This window comes from Peromyscus maniculatus, chromosome 2 (genome assembly GCF_049852395.1).
Source record: "Peromyscus maniculatus bairdii isolate BWxNUB_F1_BW_parent chromosome 2, HU_Pman_BW_mat_3.1, whole genome shotgun sequence".
In the NCBI taxonomy this organism is placed as follows: domain Eukaryota; kingdom Metazoa; phylum Chordata; class Mammalia; order Rodentia; family Cricetidae; genus Peromyscus; species Peromyscus maniculatus.
This window is the reverse complement of record NC_134853.1, coordinates 156,696,337-156,711,623: the sequence shown is the minus strand read 5'-3', so window position 1 is coordinate 156,711,623 and position 15,287 is coordinate 156,696,337. Positions and strand designations below refer to the sequence as shown.

Genomic DNA, 15,287 nt, shown 5'->3' with positions numbered 1-15,287 from the left:
ATAAATTCGAATGTGTCATCAAAATCATATTGTTAAATTACTCTGGAATAGCACATGTCACAGAACAGTGTCACTAAAGTCCCCATCCTGAGGTTAAGTGACTTATCATTACCTTCCAGACAAAAACTTACAACGGAAACATGCAGACTTTAAACATTTATTCCAGGAATCTTGTAAGTAGGCCAAACAGCATCAAGAATGTTGATCTTGGAGTCAGAGACCCAGGCTTGAGTATTGGTGTAGCTGCATAAAAATTTAGTTTTTTGGACTACAGTTGGCTCAGTGGTTAAGAGCACTTGCTGCTCTTTGCAGAGGACCTGGGTTCAAATCCCAGCACCCACATGGCAGCTCACAACCATCTCACATCCAGTTGGGAGATTGGACACATTCTTCTGATCTCCAAGGGCACATAAAATAAATAAATCCAAAAAAATTTAGTTTCTTTTTCTGCAAAAGGGAAACAAGACCTGTCTTGCAATGGCACAGATCGGAGTGTCTTACATGGCTCTTATTTAAATGGAAGAAATTACACAGTGATTCAAACTGACCTTGCAGAACTGTACAATCTGGGCTGTCCACCTTCAAATAGTGTCAATCACACATCTGGAAACACCCTGACCATAATGCTACTTCTCCCGAATGGAGACACTTACAGCCCATTGCCCTATGATGCAAGCAGAACTCTAGTTACTGACCAGTCCACTGCACTCCTGCAGTACACTCAATAAAATACTTTTTCTTAACCTTAAAAAAATTAAAAAATAAAATATAAAATAAAGGTTAGCATGTGAACCTATTTATGTAATCCATTAAATGATGTTGGCTTCACAATGCTGGTATAAAGTGTTCAAACACGATAGTTATTGTGTTTGTTACCAACATTTAAAGTGTTGGTTTTAAAATCCTAACTGACAGCTTCAGACTGAAATAATTGGTACTATGATTTTGATTTTCACACCTGGGACAATATGAGGGCTTTAATCTAACGCAGCGGTTTCCAGTGTGCCCCTAGACTAGCGGCCTTGGCAGCACCTTGGGAACTGGATCAATATGCAGACCTACAGATAGTAAGGCCCCAGCAACGCTGGTACAGCACCCCAGTGTCCTGCTTGCTGTTTTCAGCCCATAGAACCATACCACAGCTCAGCCGCAGACAGCCTACTGGACACGGACATGCTATGCTGTGTGACCAGTGTGGACCAACACAGCCTGCTGCCACAAACATCGAGGTCCGAGCTTTCTCCCCAACAAGCACTTCCTTTGCTGCCTCAGTCTACCCTCTCCACAGCCTACATTCCTGTACTCTACTCTTCTGATGTTCCCACGGGCTACAAGAAAGCTTGAAATCCCTGGGGAATGATGCAGTCTACTCTGCCAAATTTTCAGATAGCCAAGAACTCACCTCCTCAAACAAAGATGCTTGTTTCCATCACGTACCCAGTGTGAACAGATCTGCTCAACACTGCACACCAAAGGTAACCTAAACCTTTTTTTAGGCACACATTCAACATTATGACTACCTAAGCTTTCCACATATTTTTTTGGTTTTATTTGTCTTGAGGCAAGGTCTTTCGATATACAAACCAGGCTGACCTGGAACTCTATATTATAGAGACCCAGCTGGCCTTGAACTCAAGAGAGCCACCTCACCTCTGCATCCCAAGAGCAGAGATTAAAGACATGCAAAGCCAAGCCCTGCTGTTTTCTACAGATTTGTAGAATCAGGGCAGTACACAACCAGCACTGTATTTGAGGCCACACCTTAACTCTCTTACAATTCATGCCCTCAAAATTCAACAAACAATATTCTGATTCTGTTAGGTCCCCTACCGTACTCCGATGGCCTAAGCCTCTGTGCCCTTTTCAATTACATGGGTTCTGCTCATGTGTATAATTTCAAGCTAAATCTCATCTCAAGACATTAATTCCTTAATTCAACACTGCCTCCATGGCTGAGTTTCCATGTTTTGCCAACCTTAAACTGAAAGGCACTGTTGGCTTGCTTTTATCAGAACATTCTCCGCTTTCCCTCAGGACAAGGAACTTGAAAACAGTATCTCTAGGTGGTGGTGGCGCGCGCCTTTAATCCCAGCACTCGGGAGGCAGAGGCAGAGGGATCTCTGTGAGTTCGAAGCCAGCCTGGACTACAGAGTGAGTTCCAGGACAGGCTCCAAAGCTACACAGAGAAACCCTGTCTCGAAAAATGAAAGGAAAAGAAAGGAAAGAAGGAGAGAGAGAGAGAGAGAGAGAGAGAGAGAGAGAGAGAGAGAGAGAGAGAGAGAGAGAGAGAAGAAAAGGAAGGAAGGAGAGAGAGAGAAAGAAAGAAACAAACAAACGAAGAAAGAAAGAAAAGAGGAGGAGGAGGAGGAGAAAAGAGAAAAGAATAAAAAGAAAACACAGAACTTCCCAGGCAGTGTTTCAAACATGACAGAGGAGCAGACTGTGGTGGTGCACATACGACTTTCTGATTTGCCTCAGTCAGAGGAGTCTGCTTTTGTTTAGGTGTTGCCAGTTAGTTTGGGCTTTTTCCATTTTCAGTGAGGCCAAAACTATTTTTCTTCTCCACGTTCTACAGCTTGCGCTTCCCTGTGTGAGTGCACCCTGAGTTCCCAGCTAAGGTCTAGGCAGATGAAGGAACCTCCCTCTCCACTGCCCTTTCTTATCTGGAACCTACCCTGCACAGAAAAAACAAAAGCAAGTGCTAACTTTTGCCTGCTAATGTCAGCACTAGGGAGTTAGAGGCAAACAGAGCTCTGTGAGTTCAAGGCCAGCCTGGTCTACAGATGGCATTCTGGGTTCTCCAAGGTTACACACTGGATCCCTTCTTTTAAAAATGTGTAAATAGCCGGGCGGTGGTGGCGCACGCCTTTAATCCCAGCACTCGGGAGGCAGAGGTAGGCGGATCTCTGTGAGTTCGAGGCCAGCCTGGGCTACCAAGTGAGTTCCAGGAAAAGGCGCAAAGCTACACAGAGAAACCCTGTCTTGGAAAACCAAAAAAAAAAAAAAAAAAAAAAAAAAAAAAAAAAAAATTAAAAATGTGTAAATAAACAAGCAAAGAAGAGGAAAGAATCCTTCCCCAAAGCCTGTCTGAGCCAAACGTTTCACACTCTGACTACCCTGCTTGTACTAGAACTCAATTAGCACTCCAGATAAATGTCTGACCAACCTTCAAATTGCAATGCGTTTCTTCCATAAAGCTTCCCACCCAAGTCAGCTATCATAGCCTAAGAACCTACCAGAATCATACATTTAAATACTAGGCCTCTTTCACACATGTGTATGTACATGTATAACATCTTTTCTTTCTTTCTTTTTTTTTTCTTTTTTTTTTTGTTTTTTGTTTTTTGTTTTTTCGAGACAGGGTTTCTCTGTGTAGCTTTGCACCTTTCCTGGAACTCACTTGGTAGCCCAGGCTGGCCTCGAACTCACAGAGATCCGCCTGGCTCTGCCTCCCGAGTGCTGGGATTAAAAGCGTGTGCCACCACCGCCCGGCCATGTATAACATCTTAATAATGAAGGAAAAAATAGACACACACACAGCCCTGAGCTGGACTTTCAAAAGTCTCTTCCTTGAGGAAGTTTAAAATAATTACTTCACACATGATTGTATTTTTTGGAATATTTTTTAATTATGGAATATTATTAATTAAAAATTAAAGAATGTTTATTTAAAGAGGATTGATGGCTAACGCCTTTCTTTAATCCCAGCACCCTGGGAGGGAAAGGCAAGAGGATCCCTGGAAGCTTGAGGCCAGTCTGATTTATATATTGAGCTCCAGGACAGCCAAGACTACAGAAAGAGACCCTGTGTCAAAAAAAGCAAATAAATGCTGGGCAGTGGTGGTGCAGGCCTTTAATCCCAGCACTTGGGAGGCAGAAGCAGGTGGATGAGACAGAGTTCGAGGCCAGTCTGGTCTACAAAGTTGAGTTCAGGACAGCCAGAGCTGTTACAGAGAAAGCCTGTCTCAAAAAACAAACAAACAAACAAAAAACCAAATAAATAAAAAGTATAAAGGGGCTGGAGAGATGGCTTGGAGGTTAAGAACAATTGTTATTCTTTGAATTCCAGAGGGACCTGAATTCTGTTCCCAGCATTCACAACCACCTGTAACTACAGCTTCAGGTGATCTAATGCCCTCTACCAGCCTCTAAAGATACTACCATACACATGGCACAGACATATAGACCCATCCATACACGTAAACTTTTAAAAATACATCTTGAAAGAATAAAATTGTACCACTGGTTTTATAGTTCTAAAAATTAATATATCCAATGGATCTTTAGAATCTTTAAAACCTAAAGAAATAAAATACCCTTCTATGTTATGTTCTATATGAAAATTGAACAACTATACATACATACTCAGCCTCCAGTACTAGGGACCTAACCCAAACGCCAGCCACCAAGCAAGGGCTCTACCATGCACTGGGACCCTAGCCCCAGAGTCACAGTGAAACACAATGGGCAAAGCCCAAAACTGTCCATCCCGCTCAAGCTGTGGCCTGCAGGAGTCCCAGACAGCCAGGCGTGCTCACAAAACCGAAAACAGCATCAAGTGCAAGGTACACTGGCCAGTGTCTACCCAATTACTGTTAAAAATCAGCGCTCCACTCATGCCACCAATGTGTAACAGTAATACATCCACCCTCTAACATCTTATGTCTATTTTTTTTTTCCTGAAACTAACTGCACCTTCATTCAGTACAGTACTTACAGCCCCTCCAACTCCTGAGGACCTGTCTGGCCACTACCGTTCCACGGAGTTGCTTTGCTTCTGAGCAATGATTCATGGGACACTTTATAAAATGGCTCAGGGGATGGAATATTCCACAGCTTAGAGAAACACTATCAAAGTGCTCTGACACAGATTCTTTCTAGTCTTATCTGAGAACCCTGAACGCCATTCCTAACTGGCATTTACCAGCTGAGCACTCCTTTACATTTCCAAGGTTAATCCTTCTTCTGAAGGAGGAAAATCAAGCAAATACATATTAAATAATATTTTAATTAGGTCTCTGATTTAACATTTAATGAGAAATCCACATGAAATATTAACGAAGAATCTAAACCTTCATAAATGTCATTCACTGGCAGATCCAAAGACAAGCCGGCAGACAGACGCAGACTGGTGACAACAGCCTGAGTGAGGGCCGATGGTGCAGACAGGCGGACTTCAGAGGGACTTCAGGACAGGGAGAGGTTTACTAGGAAAACATCTGCTCTGGCTTGCAGTCAGCAGACCTGAGTCTGGATCCCCAGTACCCACAAAAGAGCAGTGCCTGGGGGCACAAAAATAGTGCATTCCACGAGTTCGCGGCCAGCTAGACAAGCTGCAACAGTGAGCTCCAGGCTCAGGGAGAGACTCCCTCGGAAGACAAGTGCTGTTGGCTATTTTATTACTCTTTTTTGGGGGCCTGCCACCTAGCTCCCAAATAAATTCACACACAGAGGCTTATTATTACTTATGAATGCCCTGCCTTAGTTTGGCTTAGTGTCTAACCAGCTTTCCTTAACTTAAATTATCCCATCTACCTTTCGCCTCTGGGCTTTTCCCGTTCTCTTACTTCTGTAAATCTTACTCTTACTCCGTGGCTGGTGTGTAGCTGGGTGACAGGCCCCTGGAGTCCTCCTCCTCCTCTGGCTGCTAGGTTTATCCCTCTTTTCAGGTTTCTCCCTCTGTATCTTTTCTCTGCCTGCCAGTCCCGCCTATCCTTTCTCCTGCCTCACTACTGGCCAGTTCTTTATTAGACCATCAGGTGTTTAATACAGGCACAGTAACACAGCTTCACAGTTAAACAAGTGCAACATAAACAAAAGTATCACACCTTAAAATATTCTACTACAGACAAGGTGGAAACCCAGAACAGTAGTACATTTTTTAATCCCAGCACTAAGGAGGCAGAGACAGTCTGGTCTACATAGTGAGTTCGAGGACAGCCAGAACTACATAGTGAGACCATGTCTAATGAACAAACAAACGAAAATGAATAAATAAGTCAGTAGAAAGCAATAAAGTCACCCTACATTAACCATTGGTGTCTACATGATCAAACACAGGTTCAGTCCAGACACTCCAATACACAAACATGCACACAAATGGAAGACATATCACACATATCACTCACACACACACACACACACACACACACACACACACACACACACACACACACACACATACACACACACACACACGTATGTGTACCCAAAAAGCATGCATGACAGCTCTTATCTATAAATGCCTATAATTTTGGGAGGTTGAGACAGGAAGATGCCGTCAGTTTTAGGCCGGTCTAAGTTCAATCTAGTCCCTGCTTCAGCTATATAGTAAACCCTGCCTCAAAAACAGAGACAAAAGGAGACCCATGGCCACACCCAAACCCTAACACTTGGGCAACTGAGGCAGGAGAATAGTGGGCTCCAGGGTAGCCTTGGCTACTTAGTAAGACTCGGTCTTCTCGGGATGAATGCCAGCTGTCTTGCCATTCTTATGAGTTCTCAAAAGTTACCGATGTGCATATTCTGAACGTGCGCAGTGCGCTGGGCATCAGCTTTGTCTCTGTGTGTGTAAATAAATCACCACTTGGCTGGTCTTACAACAATGGACTGTTCTGTAGGTGACAGCAATCAAGCAGATTCCCACCTGGCTGGGCACTACTGCCCAATAAGAACTGACTGAGCCAGGTCAGGCTCCTCTGCCATAGGACCTCCACTGATGTGCGGGTCTACTCAGTACTCAGTGGCTGGGGAACATTACATCCAGCTACAGGATGGAAGAACCGGGACTTGATGATAGATATAGAAAGTGTAAACTGCCTACAAGGATCAAGACTGTGACAGCATGAAAGCAATTCCTCTTTGAAGAGCAACTTAAGCAGCACACAGCAATCTTTGAAAATGAATTAGTAGGAAAGCCTTCTTTCTGGTCACCCTGAAGACAGACTTCCACCCTGAGAGCAATCACTATTCAATTACTACGTCTAACTACAATCACATTATTCACTGGCTGAACAGTCACAAAATCTGATTTCTCTAAATACAGAAGGCAAAATTCTGCAACATGACAGACTTACTGCACGGCCACACTACAGCAAGTTAACCACAAACCTCCTGCAGATTAGCTCCTGCCTGCCCCATCTGCCGTCTCTCCTCTCCTCCGGAATACGCTAGCACAACTGTTCAAGTATTGTTTGAATGTTCATGGTTCAGTAATGGGATTGATCTCTCAAACCAGACATTGATAAATAACTGAATTGATAAAATAACCTAACTAATCATGAAGGCATTCCAATAGGCCTGTGCAACTTTGGGTACATTTTGGATGACCAGCAGAGCATCTATCAGAAGTAACTACTCAAGTCTACAGAAGATGACCAACCAGAGTGCTGGAAACTTTCTACACTGGCCACGAGTAAATACTGCCTTTCAAGGAATTTAACCAACTCAATTCAAGTGGCATAATAAGCACCACATGCCAAGGAGGTAGGGGAAGAGCTAAGGATTAGCCTTCATTTGATGGCACACAAATGGGGCAAATGAAAAAAAAAAAAAACAGAAAAACAATGACCTAATATCGAATCTTGAGACCTCAACTAGGCACTAAAGACTTGAAAGGACCCAGTCACATACTTCCCTCACAGTGGCAATAATGTGTACACTAATACAAAAGTCAGGAGTGGGGAACTTAAATTATTCAGAATGTAAATAATTTCCCAGGTGTAGTGGCACATGCCTTTAATCCCAGCACTCTGGAGACAAAAATCAAGAGGATCTCTGAAAATGTGAAGCCAGTTTGACATGGATAGCAAGCTCCAGAACCACCACAGATATATGGTGCCACTAATGCAAAATAAACAAACAAGAAAGAATGTAAATAATTCATTAGAAATGCCAGCACTCCAGAGGTAGAAGCAGGTCCAGATCTGAGGGTTCAAGGACAGCTTACTTTACATCACAAGTTCCAGGCCAGCCATGGATACACACAAAGGCCTTAACTTAAAGTAAAACAAATGTAATTTTTAAACTGGGGAAGAAACCAGCGACTAGGAAGGCTAGGGTAGACGGATAGCTTCACCCCAATAGTCTGGGACCATTCATGTAATATAGAAAGAACCAGACTTTAAAAAAGCAGAAAGTAGCTGAGCAGTGGTGGTACACATCTTTAATCCCAGCAGAGGCAAGCCGATTTCTGAGTTTGAGGCCAGCGAGTTCCAGGCTAGCCAACACTACACAAAAACAACACAACACAACACAACACAACACACACACACACACACACACACACACACACACACACACACACACACACACACAGGAGGGGAGGAGGAGGTGGTGGAGGAGGAGGAAAAAAGCAGGTCATCTTTTCTGTTGTTTTGGTTTGTGACTTCTTGAGACAAGGCCTCACTGTGTAGCTCAGCTAGCCTGGAATTCACTCTGTAGAGCAGGATTGTGGTGATATATTGTGTACCCTAACAAACTTGCCTGAGGATCAGAGGACAGAGACAGCAACTAGACTAGACACAGAGGCCAGGCCGCGGTGACACACACCTTTAATTCCAGCACTTGAGATCTCATGCCTTTGCTTGTGAAGTACATACACCTTTAATCCCAGGAAGTAATATTAATATGGTAGGGCAGAGAAAGGTATGAACAGGAACTCACTGTCTTTAGACTGAGGATAAGAACTAGTGGCTGGCTGCTCTGTTTCTCTGATCTTTCAGCTTTCACCCTGATATCTGGCTCTGGGTTTTTTATTAAAAGAAGATCTAAGCACAGGGTGTTGATGGGGCACACCTTTAATCCCAGCATGCAGGAGGCAGAGGCAGGGGGATCTCTGTGAGTTCAAGGCCAACCTGGGTTACAGAGTGAGTTCCAGGAAAGGTTCCAAACCCACACAGAGGAACTGTCTCAAAAAAACAAATAATAATAATAATAATAATAATAATGTTAAATTTAAAAAAGACAATCTAAGATTCGAACAACACAGCCTCGTAGAGGTCCACCTGCCTCTGGCTTTGCCTTCTGATTACCGGCAGGAAAGGCAAGCACCAACCACCATGCCAGGCTGAGAACATCTTGTTTAAGGGTAGTTTTTAATGCTTGAAGTTCCTTTTTCTTCTAGAAGAGGCACAATAATATACAATGTGCACATGTTACATGTATGACAGGAACTTTGAATATTCAAAGTCAAGGAACTCTCACAAATAAACCCACCAGCTGAGAGTCAAGCTTGTCTATAAACTTTAGAGGAAGGTTCGGTGGGTAGAAGACCTCCCTTGCAGGCACTTCCATCACAGAGTTTTCATGGGCTTGTCTTTAGAGTATGAATTACACCATCAAATGTCTTATTTACGAGCTATCTCAATAACTGCTAAATGTCTTATTTACGAGCTATCTCAATAACTGCTTTTTTCGTAAAGTTAGGGTACCTCAACCATGACTCCTAGGCTGACCTGGAACTCACAATGCCCTTGGCTTACACACACACACACACACACACACACACACACACTCTCACTCTCTCTCTCTCTCTCTCTCTCTCTCTCTCTCTCTCTCTTTCTCTCTCTCTCTCTTCCCCCCCCACCTCCATGAAGTTTTGGGATTAGAGGCATGTATAGGGTATACACCTGTTCTTTGAATGAATAATTTCATTTTCAGAAAGGTAATCTACAGAAATCATAGCCATAATACAGAAAAAATTATAAACTCAGTTATTTTATAACAGCAAAGAATTGAAAACAAGTCATCCTTGGACCCCAAAGTAATGTTTGTTTACAGGAAGCTGACTTGTGTCAACCAACTATCTCCCTTGGAGATCAGCCCCAAAGAATAGGACCAATAAATAGGATTGGCTTGATCAAGGCAAACTCCCAAGGCATTACATAGACTCTTCTTTCCCTTGCATCATACACTAAAGTCATCCTTATACACAATTGACTTTATTTTCAAAACATACACTAGAAACATTCATTACTTCCACGTCCAAGTACAGCACAGTCACCTTTGCCTGTACTACAACAGACCCCCCTTCTACCTTACCACACTGCCCACACTGTAGCTACAGTGACAATTGAAAAGGGAAATTAGTTCCATTTCTCTTAACCCTCCTTGTGCATTCCATTATACCAGGACTAAGTTCCCAAACCTCTACATGGCCTATAATTCCCCCAAGTAATCTGACGCCCCAAGTCCGACCTCTCCACACCAGCATCTGCACATTTTGAAGTTTCTGCCCACCCTACGGACATTCCAGGGGCTCTGTACTGCAGGTTCTTCAATCACGGGTGCTCTTTCTCCAGAAATGCTTTGTTTTGTTTTGTTTTCCCTGGCAGTGAGAGTCTGACTCCAGAGCTGTGCATATGCTAGGCAAGTGCCTATCAAGTAGCTCAAGCTAGCCCACAACTCCCGAGGATTGGCTTCACAGTGTGCACTCTACTCCTGGTTTTCCAGTTCCCTCAAATGCCTTTTCAAAGAGAATGTTCTAGAATGTGTTAGCTAAGTGAGCATATCCATTCTCTACCCTTTTATCTTACCTTGTTTCCACCACAGCACTAATACACTAAACTGTGTAAGTCTTTACTCTGTTAAAAGACGGAACACCCCAACTCTTTCAGGTGTGTGCACTTGCCTAAAATTTCCGAGACCCTGGGTTCAATCTCTAAATACTGTGCAAAAACTAAATTGATTCAGAACTCAAACTATTAACAATCTTATTTAGACTACAGTCACTTATTGACCCATTTCCTTCATCAGACTCTAAGTTTCCTTACAGCACAGGAATAAATGGCAGATAGAGAATGGGATATTAATAGATGGGTTTGTCACATCTCAAATTCTCATGGGTTCACTGGAATACATCATTTTAATAACTGAATTATCTATCTGTATAATGAACCTTCTCTTACAAATTCATCATTCAAACCATAATTCAAATCTCATCCTTGTGTTTACTTAGCCAATATTTATGCATATTTTATACGTAATCAGGGAGGGGAAAAGTAAAAGAAAAACCCTCAATTAAGAAAGGGAAAACTAGCCGGGCGGTGGTGGCGCACGCCTTTAATCCCAGCACTCGGGAGGCAGAGCCAGGCGGATCTCTGTGAGTTCGAGGCCAGCCTGGGCTACCAAGTGAGCTCCAGGAAAGGCGCAAAGCTACGCAGAGAAACCCTGTCTCGAAAAACCAAAAAAAAAAAAAAAAAAAAAAAAAAGAAAGGGAAAACTAGCCGGGCGGTGGTGGCCCACACCTTTAATCCCAGCACTCAGGAAGCAGAGGCAGGCAGATCTCCGTGAGTTCGAGGCCAGCCTGGGCTACAGAGTGAGTTCCAGGAAAGGCACAAAGCTACACAGAGAAACCCTGTCTTGGGGGGGCGGGTAAGAAAAGAAAGGGAAAACTAGCTGGGGCAGTGGTGGTGCACTATTAACACAGCACTCGGGAGGCAGAAGGAGGCGCATCTCTGTGAGGCCAGCCTGGTCTACAGAAGTAGTTCCAGGACAGCTAGGACTGTTATACAGAAAAACTGTGTTGAAAAAACAAAAAGAAAAGAAAAGAAAGGGGAAACTATGAGTTCAAGGCTACCCTGGTCTACAGAGTGAGTTACAAAGCAAGTTCCAGGACAGCCAGGACTGTTACACAGAAAAATCCTGTCTCGAAATACAAACAAGCAAAAAGAATATTCAATAAAAATTTAAAATCAGGAGGCTGGAGAGTGGTTAAAAGCATTCACTGGCTGCTCTTCCAGAGGCCCCACATGGATTCCCAGCACCCACATGGCAGAGTACAACCATCTGTAACTCCAGTTCCCAGGGGATCTGATGCCCTCTTCTGGCTTCCGAGGGAACTACACACACAAGGCGTACAGTAGACATGTAGGCAACCTCCATACACATAAAACAAATACAAACTAGAAAATAATAATTTAAGATGAGTGTAAAAATTTAATTACAAAAAGTTGCAAACACAGCATCATGGTAGAATTCCTAAGCTCCTGCTATGCCCAAGGACCTGGGCTATACCCCAACACTACCAATGTAAGCCAGAGTTTAATACATGCAGAAAGAGGGAAATGGGCAGTGTGGAATCCAACCCAGTTCATCACAACACAACGTTCACCTCACTCCAACTCCTTAAGATTACCATGGTGGGTAGGGTTAACCGGTCACATCATACACATCTGATTCTCCTGGGAATCGGACTGACCTTCCACCTCATGCCTACGTCAATCCAACCCTGTTAGGATTCACACAGAAACATGACCAAGACGCTTGGAATGCTCACCGTGCTGTAGACTGTGGAGACTGTGGGAGGGAAGAGCCGATCCTCCAGAGGCTGTTGTACGGGTCCTCTAGGAATTCTGGAAGGCGAGTTAAGGAGAGAATTCAAATGGAACTGCTTAGCAGTTAGAGAAAATTTTGCCAGTGACCCATGGTTTTTACCCAACCTGTGGTGCTGTATACTTACTACTTCCAAGAAACTGAAAAATTAAGTATCTCAAATTCTCTAATGTGGTCATTGGTTCCCACGATAAACTTCCATTGGAAAGCAAACAATGGCTGGAGTCCCCAAGCCTTAAGCCCAGAGACTCGACCACCTTTACTTTAGACAGAAAAGAAGTGCAAGCAACGTAACCAGGAGAGCAAGGCCAGCAGACGGACGGACGGACGGACGGAGGGCAGTGGCGCCTCCTGCCTCAACTCCCAGCACCTGCATAGCTGAAGCAGGGCTGCCGTAGTGTGAGGTCCGCCTCACGAACGGATGACAATGCTCCAGTCTGTTCTAGCCACACAAGCTCAATTGTTCCCGTTGTCTATGAACTTTTTAATTGAACTAATTTCTCTACATCCTACCCACCAGCTTCCCATTTTCATTTTATTATATTATTTTTCTTGTTTGTTTTTTCAAGACAGGGTTTCTGTGTAGCCCTGGCTATCCTGGAACTCACTCTGTAGACCAGGTTGCCTCTGCCTCCTGAATGCTAGGATTAAAGGAGTACACCACCACTGCCCGACAGGTTTCCCATTTTTAAAAACAGGTTCTTCAGCAATCACTCAAAATATTTCAGAACACAAAGGCATTAAAAGACAAAAGACTATCATTTTATTTTATTTAACTTGAAACTAGGAGATAGTATTAAGTGAAAGTCCATGGAGTATACAGCAGTGACAACTGGAGTTCAGAAGGTCAACCTATCAGAACCAAGGGTTCTGTCTGAGGAAACCATCATGCAAGGTGCTATGGAATTCCTGCCTTTGGAATGAACTGGCTGTCTCTTGATGTAAATTTCTTGTGCAATAACAGCCATGAGTCTCCCCATTTACTGTGCATCTCCATGTTATGTGTACATGTGATCTCACGATTGCATCTCAATCTTGGGCACAACTTTCCCTATTCATTTGGGGTAATTGGATAACTTTTCCCAGCCGTGTTTATTTTTCATTAACATATATATGGCCAGGGCCATTCTCTGAACAAAAGTATTTCAGCAAAGATACCTTTTTCCAAGGACAACACTGTACATAGATAAAGATTAGTTCATCTCACCCACAGAGAGAGAAAAGAACCACTAACAATTAAATCCTCAACCCCTTACCTTCACCCCGGGTTATTTACATAAGACCCTAACTTAAGAGATTTACTGCTCACATTCCTGGGATGAAGTTTTAGCCACTTGTTAGTTCCTGAGTTAAGGCAGTTACTTCCCACTGACCCAAGGAGATGCTGTCAAGGGCAGGGAGGCCATAGGTGCCAAGCTTCTTTCTTGCTAAAATTAAGTTTTATTCTTCCTCAGCCAGGGGCTATTCCTAGATTCCCTAATTGATCTTAGCTTTAGTTGACCCTGCCAGAGAACTCCCCTTTAGTCACTCCCCTTTTGGGTTGTAATTGGAAGCTGACATTTATTGCTTTATGTGTGGACCCTGTGACCCTGAAAACTTCCAGCCGGAATTGCTTTGCCCAAGAAATACCGTGTGGGTATATAGACTGGTTGTCGGAGAGCATTGGGAGGATTGATGGAGAAGAACAAAGATGAGGACAGAGATGGAAAGAACTAGATAGACATGAGAGAACAGCAGAAGGGACTGAGAACAGGAAAAGGGACTGAGAGGAGCTAAGTATGAGAACAGAAAAGGAGCTGCGTAGATAAAAATTGAGAAGAAAAAGTGAACGGACTAACGAACTCAGAGTGCTTAGATTCATTGAATATCTTCAGATCAGATCCTCGGCTGGTTGTTAGACTCTTCCTGGGAGAGTCTGGGAGACCCTGGGAGAAAACAAAATACAGGCTGGACCCTTTATTGTTTACGGGAAGACAGGAACCGTCCTAGCTGGTGTGGCACTATTTTCGAAGAGAACTGCTTATACGATCAGACATATGTAAGAGGGACAAAGGCACAGCACTGTCCCTGCGTGATGCCATGACATGCTGGACTATGCACCTTCTACAACAGCTACAAATGGTACAAATTATTTGACTTTCACCTATTTTGTTTTAAATTCCAACAATTCTGTAATCTGATTCCAGCTGGCTGATTTATTTTTTTAATTATTGTATCATAAATCCCAAATGAAAAAATTTCCCAACAAATACTTAATACTTCTTGTATAATGTTTCTTTCTAATTCACGTCGAGAGTTGGGAAGACAAGCTAAGAGCTACAGCAGGGGTATGACTCTCAGCTATGATCCCAGCACTTGGGAAGCTGAGGCAGGAGGATCACTGAAAGCTCAAGGCCAGAATGGTCAACAGAATGAGTCCTAGGCCAGCCAGGGTTACACACTGAGACTCTTGTTTCGAAGAAAAAAAGAGAGCTGGAGAGATGGCTCAGGAGTTAAGAACACTGGCTGTTCTTCCAGAGGCCCTGGGTTCAGTTCCCAGCACCTACATGGTGGCTGCTCACAACCATCCCTAACTACATACAGTTCCAGGGGGATCTGATGCCTTCTTCTGACCTCCACAGGCACCAGGAGTGTACATGGTTTGCGTGTATGCGCACACGCGTGCACACACACACACACAAACACACAAACACACAAATACATGCACTTCTCATATATATGAAATAAATAAATCTTAAAAAATTACAGAGTGAATGAACAAAAGTAGTGGGCTTTTGTTTGTTTACATTTTAAGAATGACTCTAAGTTGCCAAGTCTGAATCATTAGTAGATTCTCTATTTCCAAGCAGCCAGCTCAGATGACCCAAAACAAAACAAACACACCCTGTGTTTCAGTGATTAAAAAGTCTAAAGAGACTACAGCTGTCTCTAGACAGTTTTTAAACTAGCAACCT

General features: G+C 43.3%; 1 protein-coding gene across 44 annotated transcripts in view; it reads right to left on the bottom strand.

The window, feature by feature from the left end:
• Positions 1-15,287, bottom strand: part of Eif4g3 (eukaryotic translation initiation factor 4 gamma 3) — a 233,953-nt gene that overhangs the window by 168,652 nt on the left and 50,014 nt on the right. For 42 of the 44 annotated variants that reach the window (XR_013049417.1, XM_076565487.1, XM_076565500.1 and 39 more), the window contains one exon: positions 12,278-12,353. The gene's annotated coding sequence lies outside the window, so the exon portion shown is untranslated. Of the gene's footprint in view, positions 1-548; positions 665-12,277; positions 12,354-15,287 lie in introns of those variants that run through there. The other 2 variants (XM_076565490.1, XM_076565495.1) reach the window with 1 other exon arrangement.